We start from the raw sequence: 10,521 nt of genomic DNA, 5'->3' as shown, positions 1-10,521 counted from the left end.
GGGGGGGGGGGACGGGGTGGTACACAGCGGTACACAGCGAGCGTCATTCTTCAAAATGAAAAACATTCTGACGTCCTATTGAAATTCCTGAAAGCGGTCAAATGTCCTATTCATACTGAAGAGCTAGGACATTTGTCCTATAGACCTGTATGAATTTGTAGCAACATCCCTGCATTTAAAAAAACAGAAACCGGTAGTGTGAGACGAGAGAAATGATGTCATCCTTGTCTCTGTGCCGTTTTTAGTATTCGGTCGATATCCCCGCAACCGCTGTCTTATGGGCCGCGTACTTTAACTTTACAGACACGTATAAAGTGTCTATTTCACTGTCCCAGAACTGGTGCATGACAAAATTGAATTGCCATCTGACAATTTGTTAACTAAATATTTTTGATGCCTAACATGTTGAGCCCAAGCACCATAGAGTTGCCTGTCGCTGCATGTTACTTGTTGTATGCTCGTCCGTCTCAATCTGAGTAACGTTACTTTCAGGGCAAGTACAAAGCGACTGTTTCACTGTCTCAGAACGGGTGTATAGCGGAATTTGACGCTGTCGTACAACTTTTACCCACAATTTGTTGATGCCTTACACCATGAAACACGTTGAAACCAAACACAATGGGTGGGATTCTTCCGGTATTCGTATGCTGGAAATCCGGATTCGATTATGGCCTCTTTTTTTTCTTCTCTTTTTTTTTGTGTGTGTGTGGTTCGGTTCAGGATTAATGACATTTTTCAGTCCCACCCATGAAACACATACAGTTGCATGAAGCTGCGTTTTACGGGTCATCGTTGTATGCTCGTCCTGGGCTGAATACTGTACCATTACAGGCAAGTAAAATGCTACTATTTCACTGTCCCAGAATCGGCGCATGACGACATAAGAGACCATCTGTTTACCTAAATATTGTTGACACCAAACATCGTTCAGTTGCCTGAAGCTGGATTTTTACTGTACATCGTTGTACTGTACCACGCTACAGGCAAGTAAAATGCGACTATTTCACTGTACCAGGACCGGCGCATGAATAAATACAATACCATATATTATATGAAAATGTTATCTCAATATTGTTGACACCAAACACCAATACACCGGCACGGTTGGCCTAGTGGAAAGGCGTCCGCCCCGTGATCGGGAGGTCGTGGGTTCGAACCCCGGCCGGGTCCTACCTAAGACTTTAAAATTGGCAATCTAGTGGCTGCTCCGCCTGGCGTCTGGCATTATGGGGTTAGTGCTAGGACTGGTTGGTCCGGTGTCAGAATAATGTGACTGGGTGAGACATGAAGCCTGTGCTGCGACTTCTGTCTTGTGTGTGGCGCACGTTATATGTCAAAGCAGCACCGCCCTGATATGGCCCTTCGTGATCGGCTGGGCGTTAAGCAAACAAACAAACCAAACACCAATCAGTTGCATGAAACTGCATTTTACTGTGCATCGTTTAATGCTCGTCATTTTGAGCTGAGTACTGTAACATTACAGGTAACAGTACAAGGTTACTGTTTTACTATTCCAGAACTGCATGGTGCATGGCGAAATTGATGCTATATATAACAACCCACCCCGTCCAAACTACGCTCATGGAGATCTTCCCACGTTTGGCCCACGATTGGCCACGCTCTGGGACACTTTTCCATCGTAGTAGAAGCGGCGTCTATGTGTGACCGGGGTTTTTAAGCTGAGTACCGTAACATAAGGGGCAAGTAAAAGGCGACTCTTTCACTGTCCAATAATCGGTGCATGACAAAGATCGATGCCATCCGACAATTGTAAACCAAATATTATTTATGAGTGGCCAAGGACAGTTGTTTTTTTACTACTCTCTGATTCTGTCCTCGAGCCTTACACTCTGTGCCTATGTCTGTTAATTTCGCCATAAATATAGGATGTGATTAATGATGTATGTTATATGTAAAGAAATTGTATATTTCGTTTACGTGTATGACCGTTTTTACTCCGCCATTCAAGCAACCATACGACGCTTTCGGGGGATTCGTTTTACTGACTTTTGGACAGTGTCTCAAATGTAAATATTTATTTTTTGTTGCTGTTGTTGTGTTTTGTTTTTCACTATCATGATAATGACAGTGATAATGTTGTGACTTGCAGGACAGGTGTAGGCAGTGTAGTGCATGGACCATATACATTAGGTTGTGATGCAATGAAAGTTACAATACAATATATAATAAAGTATATACCAGTGTTCATTGTGGATTAACTATGACCCAAGATTTCTTTTTGCATGTGTGTGTGTCTGTGTCTGTGTGTCTGTGTCTGTGTGTATGAGACACACAGAGATCTAGAGAGAGAGAGAGAGAGTGTGTGTGTGTGTGTGTGTGTGTGTGTGTGTGTGTGTGTGTGTGTGTTTGTTTGTGTTTGTGTGTTTGCGTGTCTGTGTATGTGTGTATGAGACATACATAGAGATCAATACTGACTATCCCCTTCCCCTCCAAAGTACTGCTAATCGAACTTTGGACCCCGTATGTACCACTCATGTAGTCTAATTCGTGATGAAAAATGGTATTTTAAATTTGCTTCATCGCCACATTCTCATCATATTCAAGGCACGTAACCACTCGGTGCGTTTTCGGACAAATCGAATTTTGGGGTAAAATCTATCGGATTTCATCCCAAATCTGCTTTGCTTACGAGAACTTGACCTTCTCTTCTACCTCTACATAATTGTACCCCTTGAAATTGTCGGGGAAGCATTCAGTCTAAAGTTTATTTTGGCAGTCTAAGCCCCGCTGACGTCCTACTCATAGCCGCATGAAGGCCCTATATGCTTTCCCATACTGCAGTTGGCAGTTGTCACACACAAATGAAACCCTCAAAAAGTCGCAGTTATGCCGACACTTGAGACTTTGATTACTTACTTTGTTAAAAACATTTTCAGCACAGTTTACGTCATCCACAGACAACAACAAAGGTAAATTTAAAAAAAATAACCGATGTCAGCAGCAGCAACAACTGCAATAATAATCATCATCAACACAAATAACAAGTGTGTATTGAAGACCATGATACACAAAAGTCTTGCATATGGGCAGAAAGCTAAACCGTGTATCTTCGCTGTAACCTATGGCATCTACAGATGGATAACCTTAGGATGGATCAACACAGACATATCACTGTTACCTATGGCATCTACAGATGGATAACCTTAGGATGGATCAACACAGACCTATCACTGTTACCTATGGCATCTACAGATGGATAACCTTAGGATGGATCAACACAGACCTATCACTATTACCTATGGCATCTACAGATGGATAACCTTAGGATGGATCAACACAGACCTATCACTATTACCCATGGCATCTACAGATGGATAACCTTAGGATGGATCAACACAGACCTATCACTGTTACCTATGGCATCTACAGATGGATAACCTTAGGATGGATCAACACGGACCTATCACTGTTACCTATGGCATCTACAGATGGATAACCTTAGGATGGATCAACACAGACCTATCACTGTTACCTATGGCATCTACAGATGGATAACCTTAGGATGGATGAACACAAACATATCACTGTTACCTATGGCATCTACAGATGGATAACCTTAGGATGGATCAACACAAACATATCACTGTTACCTATGGCATCTACAGATGGATAACCTTAGGATGGATCAACACAGACCTATCACTGTTACCTATGGCATCTACAGATGGATAACCTTAGGATGGATCAACACAAACCTATCACTGTTACCTATGGCATCTACAGATGGATAACATTAGGATGGATCAACACAAACCTATCACTGTTACCTATGGCATCTACAGATGGATAACCTTAGGATGGATCAAGACAAACCTATCACAGTCTCAGTCCTTGAACACTGGCAGGGCTCCCCACGGACGCCTCTCCTAGAGGGTACCGGGAGCCCCACTTTGAATTTTTAGAGGGTCCATGAACCCCCTTAGAGGGTCCAAAACTCCAGGGGCCTCAAATTCAAAGTGTATCAACATGCCTCTGAGTGTGTGTGTGTGTGTGTGTGTGTGTGTGTGTGTGTGTGTGTGTGTGTGTGTGTGTGTGTGTGTGTGTATCTGCTTTAGCCTCATCAGTTTCCGATGTTGTTCCTGCGTGAAACTTGCATTGGTGCTTGCACTAGATTTCACTGACAAAAACAGTCCCAAATACGCACAATAACTTTATTCAGTTCGTCCCTGGACCCGCTCTTATTTAGTGCGTCCCGGGACGCCCTCAATGAATTTCTAGTACTTGTCTTCGTCTTCTTGTGCCTATATGACGCAGGGACGCTCAGTTTGGGGAGCCCTGATTGGTCTTCTGTCAGTGACCTGAATCTTACACTATCATAAAAGTGTGTGCAACACCTGCCCTTGTTTGACCTAAGGAAAGTTTATCAATTAAAGAGTGACTGGCAAACTGGGCGTCCTACACACTCAACTGAGAACGTGCACTCGTACTTGATAAAGCAGTCTTTAGGAGATGATCACCACAAAAGTAACTCCAGTACAAGTAGCAAGCGTTTTCAATTAAAACAAAACAAATGTGATAATTTTCAACAATAGTGTTCGAAATGCAAGGGAGCTGTTGCAAGGTACCGACATTTGCAGAACCGTGTTGGTTCGTTGAAATTGAAGCAAATACAGGTGAAAAGCAATACTTAATGTGAGTTAATGTATTCATAGTCCACCATCATGTTAACCACTGTAATGTACTTACCAGGATTACTTAGAATAAGCATTATATGCTTGAGTTAGTAATCTAAAAAAACATGTATTGTTTTTGTCATGATAAAAATTGAATAAAGTTTTGTTTAAACCAAAAGCAATACTTTTCAAATTTCAAAACATTTATTTTCATGTTCAATGGACATTTTTTCTCGGGAAAATGTCGACGGAAAACCGTGAAATGTGGACACTATTTTTGAAATTTACATTAAAAACTTCTGTATACCACTTTTAGTGCGATTATGTATTAGTCATTCGACATAATAAACTGGACACATATGATGAAGCTAGTTTATGTATAATCAATGCATGAGCAACTCTATTTAGGCTCGCATTTGCTTTGCAGCAACATTTTTTATTTACTTGCTTGCTTCAAGAACAGGCTAACAAAGAATTGATTGGCTAAAGAATGCATTTTCATACTGATGAAATGTACATAATGTCTGTAAACAGGGTCGACGAGGTTTATGAATCTACACAGGCCTGGATAAATTCTAGTGCTCCAGATTAAAAGAACAATACTAATGACCACCTTACCCGATTAAAAAACAAACATTTCTTTAAATTAAAGAATAAAAAAAACAACACAAAAGGTCAATGTATGGAACGTTTCATTATCGACAATACGAAACATTCACATTTATTGTGTAATTCAAACGTTCCATAAACGTAACTTTGTTGGTTGTTTTTCATTCTCAAGTGACTTTGGAACGTTAGAAGTATCTCCTCGCTAAAATCAAGTCAGTGATATATATTTATATTGATGTGGTAAGTATCGCGTTTGGTACAGATATCTACAGCTGATTAAATGCAAGGTCACGAACTATCGTTATTGTAGAGTAGTTATTGTTTGAAGTGTTACTCTTGCATACAACACTATTCCCTTATGTGAGTACAATTCTTTCTTACGTTGACCGTGTTTGTTTGTTTGTTTGTTTGTTTGTTTGTTTGTTTGTTTGTTTGCTTGCTTGTTTGTATGTCAGCATGTATGGTTGGTTGGCTATTTTTGTTTGTTTGTTTGTTTGTTTATTTTGTCTGGGTTTTTTTGTGTGTGGTTAAAACAGCGGCTATAAGCTCTGCGATCCCGTGTTTGGTGATATTTTTAATTCAAACAAAGGAGAAAAAGCGTTGGTTTAAGCGTGTTTTATTCATTACATTTAGTCAAGTTTTGACTAAATGTTTTAACATAGAGGGGGAATCGAGACGAGGGTCGTGGTGTGTGTCTGTGTGTCTGTGTGTGTCTGTCTGTGCGTGTGTGTGTGTAGAGCGATTCAGACCAAACTGCTGAACCGATCTTTATGAAATTTGACATGAGAGTTCCTGGGAATGATATCCCCGGACTTTTTTTTCTTTTTTTTTGATAAATACTTTTGATGACGTCATATCCGGCTTTTTGTAAAAGTTGAGGCGGCACTGTCACATCCCTCATTTTTCAATCAAATTGATTGAAATTTTTGTGAAGCAATCTTCGACAAAGGCCGGACTTCGGTATTGCATTTCAGCTTGGTGGCTTAAAAATTAATTAATGACTTTGGTCATTAAAAATCTGAAAATTGTAATAATTTTTTTTATATAAAACGATCCAAATTTACGTTTATCTTATTCTACATCATTTCCTGATTCCAAAAACATATAAATATGTTTTATTTGGATTAAAAACAAGCTCTGAAAATTAAAAATATAAAAATTATGATCAAAATTAAATTTCCGAAATCGATTTAAAAACAATTTCATCTTATTCCTTGTCGGTTCCTGATTCCAAAAACATATAGATATGATATGTTTGGACGCTCAGAAAGTTAAAACGAAGAGAGGTACAGAAAAGCGTGCTATGCAGCACAGCGAAACCACTACCGCGCTGAACAGGCTCGTCAGTTTCACTCCGTTATGCACAAGCGGCGGACTACGGTCATTGTGAAAAAATGCAGTGCGTTCAGTTTCATTCTGAGTTCCACAGCTTGACTAAATGTAGTAATTTCGCCTTACGCGACTTGTTTTTCTTTGTACACACGGTTCAGACCAATTTACATATTGAACATCAGTCACTCAATCAGACTACACAAGTGCGAAATGAATAAACCAATATAAGTGAGGCTTGATTGCAATATAGTGAAAGTTGAAATCTGTCAGCAGATCATTTTTCGAGCAGACACGAAGAGGTAAGCTAAAGCGGCTACGCCATAGTAATCTTGTAGTGTGCGTTGAACCATTAATACTGAGATTAAATGTGCACTTGCGCCAAAAGTAAACATTACAGTGATCAAAACACGCTGTTTGTTGTTTTCTTATCGATAATTACGGGATGCTTCATTTTAAACTCCCCCGAAAACGAAGTACAGCGGGCTATACCGTGTACGGCGGGGTTGCACGGAAACGCACGTAATCTTCCTGTTAGGATTACAGACTCTTGTCTTCTGTTCCAAATGGCCCCGCCAGTTCGTAGCGACAACTGTGTGTGTGTGTGTGTGTGTGTGTGTGTGTGTGTGTGTGTGTGTGTGTGTGTGTGTGTGTTGTGTGTGTGTGTGTGAGAATAGGATAGGAGAGAGAGTGAATGTGTGTGTGTGTGTGTGTGTGTGTGTGTGTGTGTGTGTGTGTGTGTGTGTGTGTGTAAGAGAATAGGATAGGAGAGAGAGAGAGTGAATGTGTACATGTGTGTGTGTGAGTGTTTGTGAGTGTAAGAGAATATGATAGGAGAGAGAGAGTGAGTGTGTGTGTGTGTGTGTGTGTGTGTGTGTGTGTGTGTGTGTGTGTGTGTGTAGGAGAGAATAGGATAGGAGAGAGAGAGTGAGTGTGTGCGTGTGTGTGTGTGTGTGTGTGTGTAAGAGAGAATAGGATAGGAGAGAGAGAGAGTGACGAATGGTGTGTGAATGCAGAGTGCGTGTGTGCAATAGTGCGCACATGCGATCGTGCGTGTGCGTCCATCTGTTTGTATTTCGCCTACCTAATTACCTTTTGCTTGCATCAGGTCTTACAACACACCGTCTCTCTGTTCGCCCATCTGCCTGTTTACATATATGAGTATGACGATAAAATATTTAAAAAAATAAAATTAAAATGTTGGCACCACCAGAATACCGCCGCATCGGAGAGGATCTGGACGTGACCCAAGACATGATCAACGACTTCAAGGATGCTGGTTACGTCATTATCAGGTATTACTTCTGAATATCAGTTTCAATCAATACATTGATCAATCATTTTGTACGTCCATTTTTCTCTTTATCAAAAACTTCAACGGATGCTGTTTCCCTCTTCTTCAGGGCATAAGGATTGAATATCAGTCTTATTTGATAGATTAACGAATCAGCTCCTAATTATTATTTTCTTGACGTTGATGTTTATGCTTCGCCCCAGCCTAGTCCTCCATGCAAGTCTGAGGTAGGAACAAACAAAACATGATTTTATGAAAAGTTTATCAAAGTTATCAGCCTGAGACCTTCACAAATATGTTTATTAAAGACATGTACTGATATAACAAAGAGAATATGAACGTGGATTACAAGAACTTGAAGGTTGTATGAAAAAATTCTTTCAGGAGCCTTGATGTCATTCAGAAGAATCGTGATCTAGTCAAAATGCCTCCTTGCGTAATCAGATAAACGTTTAATTAAACCATTTATGTAGCGGTCACCAGTAAATGCCCCTGATACGCGGTTTAGAGGCCCAGGGCTGGATTTGAAGGTGGGGGGGGGGGGGGGCTGGGTAAATGAAGCGAATGTATCTTTCTTTCTTAGTAGAGACCCAAAATACCTATTTCAAATACTAAATTTCAACAAATACTGAGGAATAAGCCCCCCCCCCCCCCCCGCATCATCCACCACCCCCACCCCCTCCGATTGCAAGTTTAGCCAGCCCCTGTACCCTTGCCTCCTTTCGGAAGCCCCTCCCTCTCATATACTAGGTCCAGCCACAGGCGGAAGGTATCGTCCACTGGACTACTACTATCACAGAAAGACTACAAGGTCTGTCACTCACCTTCGAGTCTTTTGTGTTCTTGGAGTCGCTTCCTGGGGAAAAATATTGTTCAAGACGGTTTGCCTCTTCCTACAGTCTGTGTAAGGTCAAATAAATACAGTTGAATGATTGTTTGAGCTATTATGTGCCTTTAGTTTTCAGCTTCCGTCCGCTGCAGGTTGTTTTTAACCATCATTTGGACGAATCTTCGTTTGCGAGCCGCTAATCCACTTGGGGACAAATCATGTATCCGCACCGAATATGCATACCAGAGCTCATTGGTCTAAAACATATGTAAATATTGTGCAGCAAAGGGAAGCTACCCACGGGAAAATAATCATCGAATATTCTGTTATTAAGACGATCGAGAGTGTCGGTTCGTTGCTAAAGGTACGAGACAAACCAGACGAGCAAAGAGAAGAAAGGTATGCTGTGTATGTTGTTAGGACATGTATTGGGGTAACTTAGACAAACAGGGGAGATCGTTATAGATGATCGAAACGTTAGTGATAGCTAGAGATAACAGGTAAACAAACAAGGAAGGGGATAAATAGAGAAGGGAAAGGAGAAATCGGGACTATGTTAGGTTTGGAGATGAAGTTATGAGATGGGGCGGGACGATGCTGGACTAGACTATGCTGGACTGGACTATGCTCTGCTATACTGGGCTATGCGGCTATGCTATGTTTTATGCTCTATTATGGTCTTTACACCCCCGGTATAGGGGTGTGTATAGGTTTCGGTCGATGTGTTTGTTTGTGTGTTTGTGTTCGCATATAGATCTCAAGAATGAACGGACCGATCGTCACCAAACTTGGTGAACAGGTTCTATACATTCCTGAGATGGTCCTTACAAAAATTGGGACCAGTCAAACACACGGTTAGGGAGTTATTGGTGGATTAAGATTCTACAAGGACTTAGAGAGAAACATATTCATGGTCAAAGGGAAATAACCTTCTCAGTTGGTGGCAGTGAGAATGGGTGCAGTGAGAATGGCTATTTCCCTTTGACGAACGGGGGTGTTTTTCCTACCTCGAAGGAATTTCTTGTTGACTACGTCTTCTTCTGGGTTCGGAGCAGTTTAACTGACAGAGGGAAATTCGGAGTAGTTTAACGGACAGAGGGAAATTCGGAGCAGTTTAACAGGCAGAAGAAAATCCGGAGCAGTTTAATGGACAGAAGATAATTCGGAGCAGCTTAACAGGCAGGAGGAAATTCTGAGCATAAGATGAAGTTTTAGCAGTCTAACGATGTGGGCGGTCAACTGACGTTTTCCAGGCTGATTCATTACCAGAGATATTGTATGTCATTCTTACTTTATGTGTGAATGATTTATTGCCATGAGATAATCAGATAATTAAATTTGAGTCTTGAAACCTGCAACAATTTGTGTTTTCTTTTATTCATCACTTATTCACTAACATTTATTTCACACATCACAACAATCAAAGAGAGCAATCCGCTTTCGTTACAATATAGAGAGGGAACAGTGGATGACCACAATTGTTATTGGCTCACGTAAGTGTAGCCTATGCGATCGTAACTTTGTCTGTCTGTGCGTGCGTGCGTGCGTGCGTCTGTGCGTGTGTATGTCTGTGGTAGAAACTCTAACATTTGAAGACGTCACATTACATTGACGTCACATTATGACGTAAGAGGGTTAGACGTCACGCGAAGGAAGTACTGAAAGTCTCGGTCATTATTATTTTGAGCGCGCCGAGACTAGTTGGCAGTCGTGTCCTTGTAAGTAGGCTACATGCAGACAGACAGATCTAGATCTAGTGTCTCGCTTTCTTGCACAGTTTCACCTATGCTCTTTCTGTGTGTGTGTGTGTGTGTGTGTGTGTGTGT

This window comes from Littorina saxatilis, linkage group LG15 (genome assembly GCF_037325665.1).
Source record: "Littorina saxatilis isolate snail1 linkage group LG15, US_GU_Lsax_2.0, whole genome shotgun sequence".
NCBI lineage: Eukaryota > Metazoa > Mollusca > Gastropoda > Littorinimorpha > Littorinidae > Littorina > Littorina saxatilis.
Note: the sequence above shows the minus strand (reverse complement) of the source record.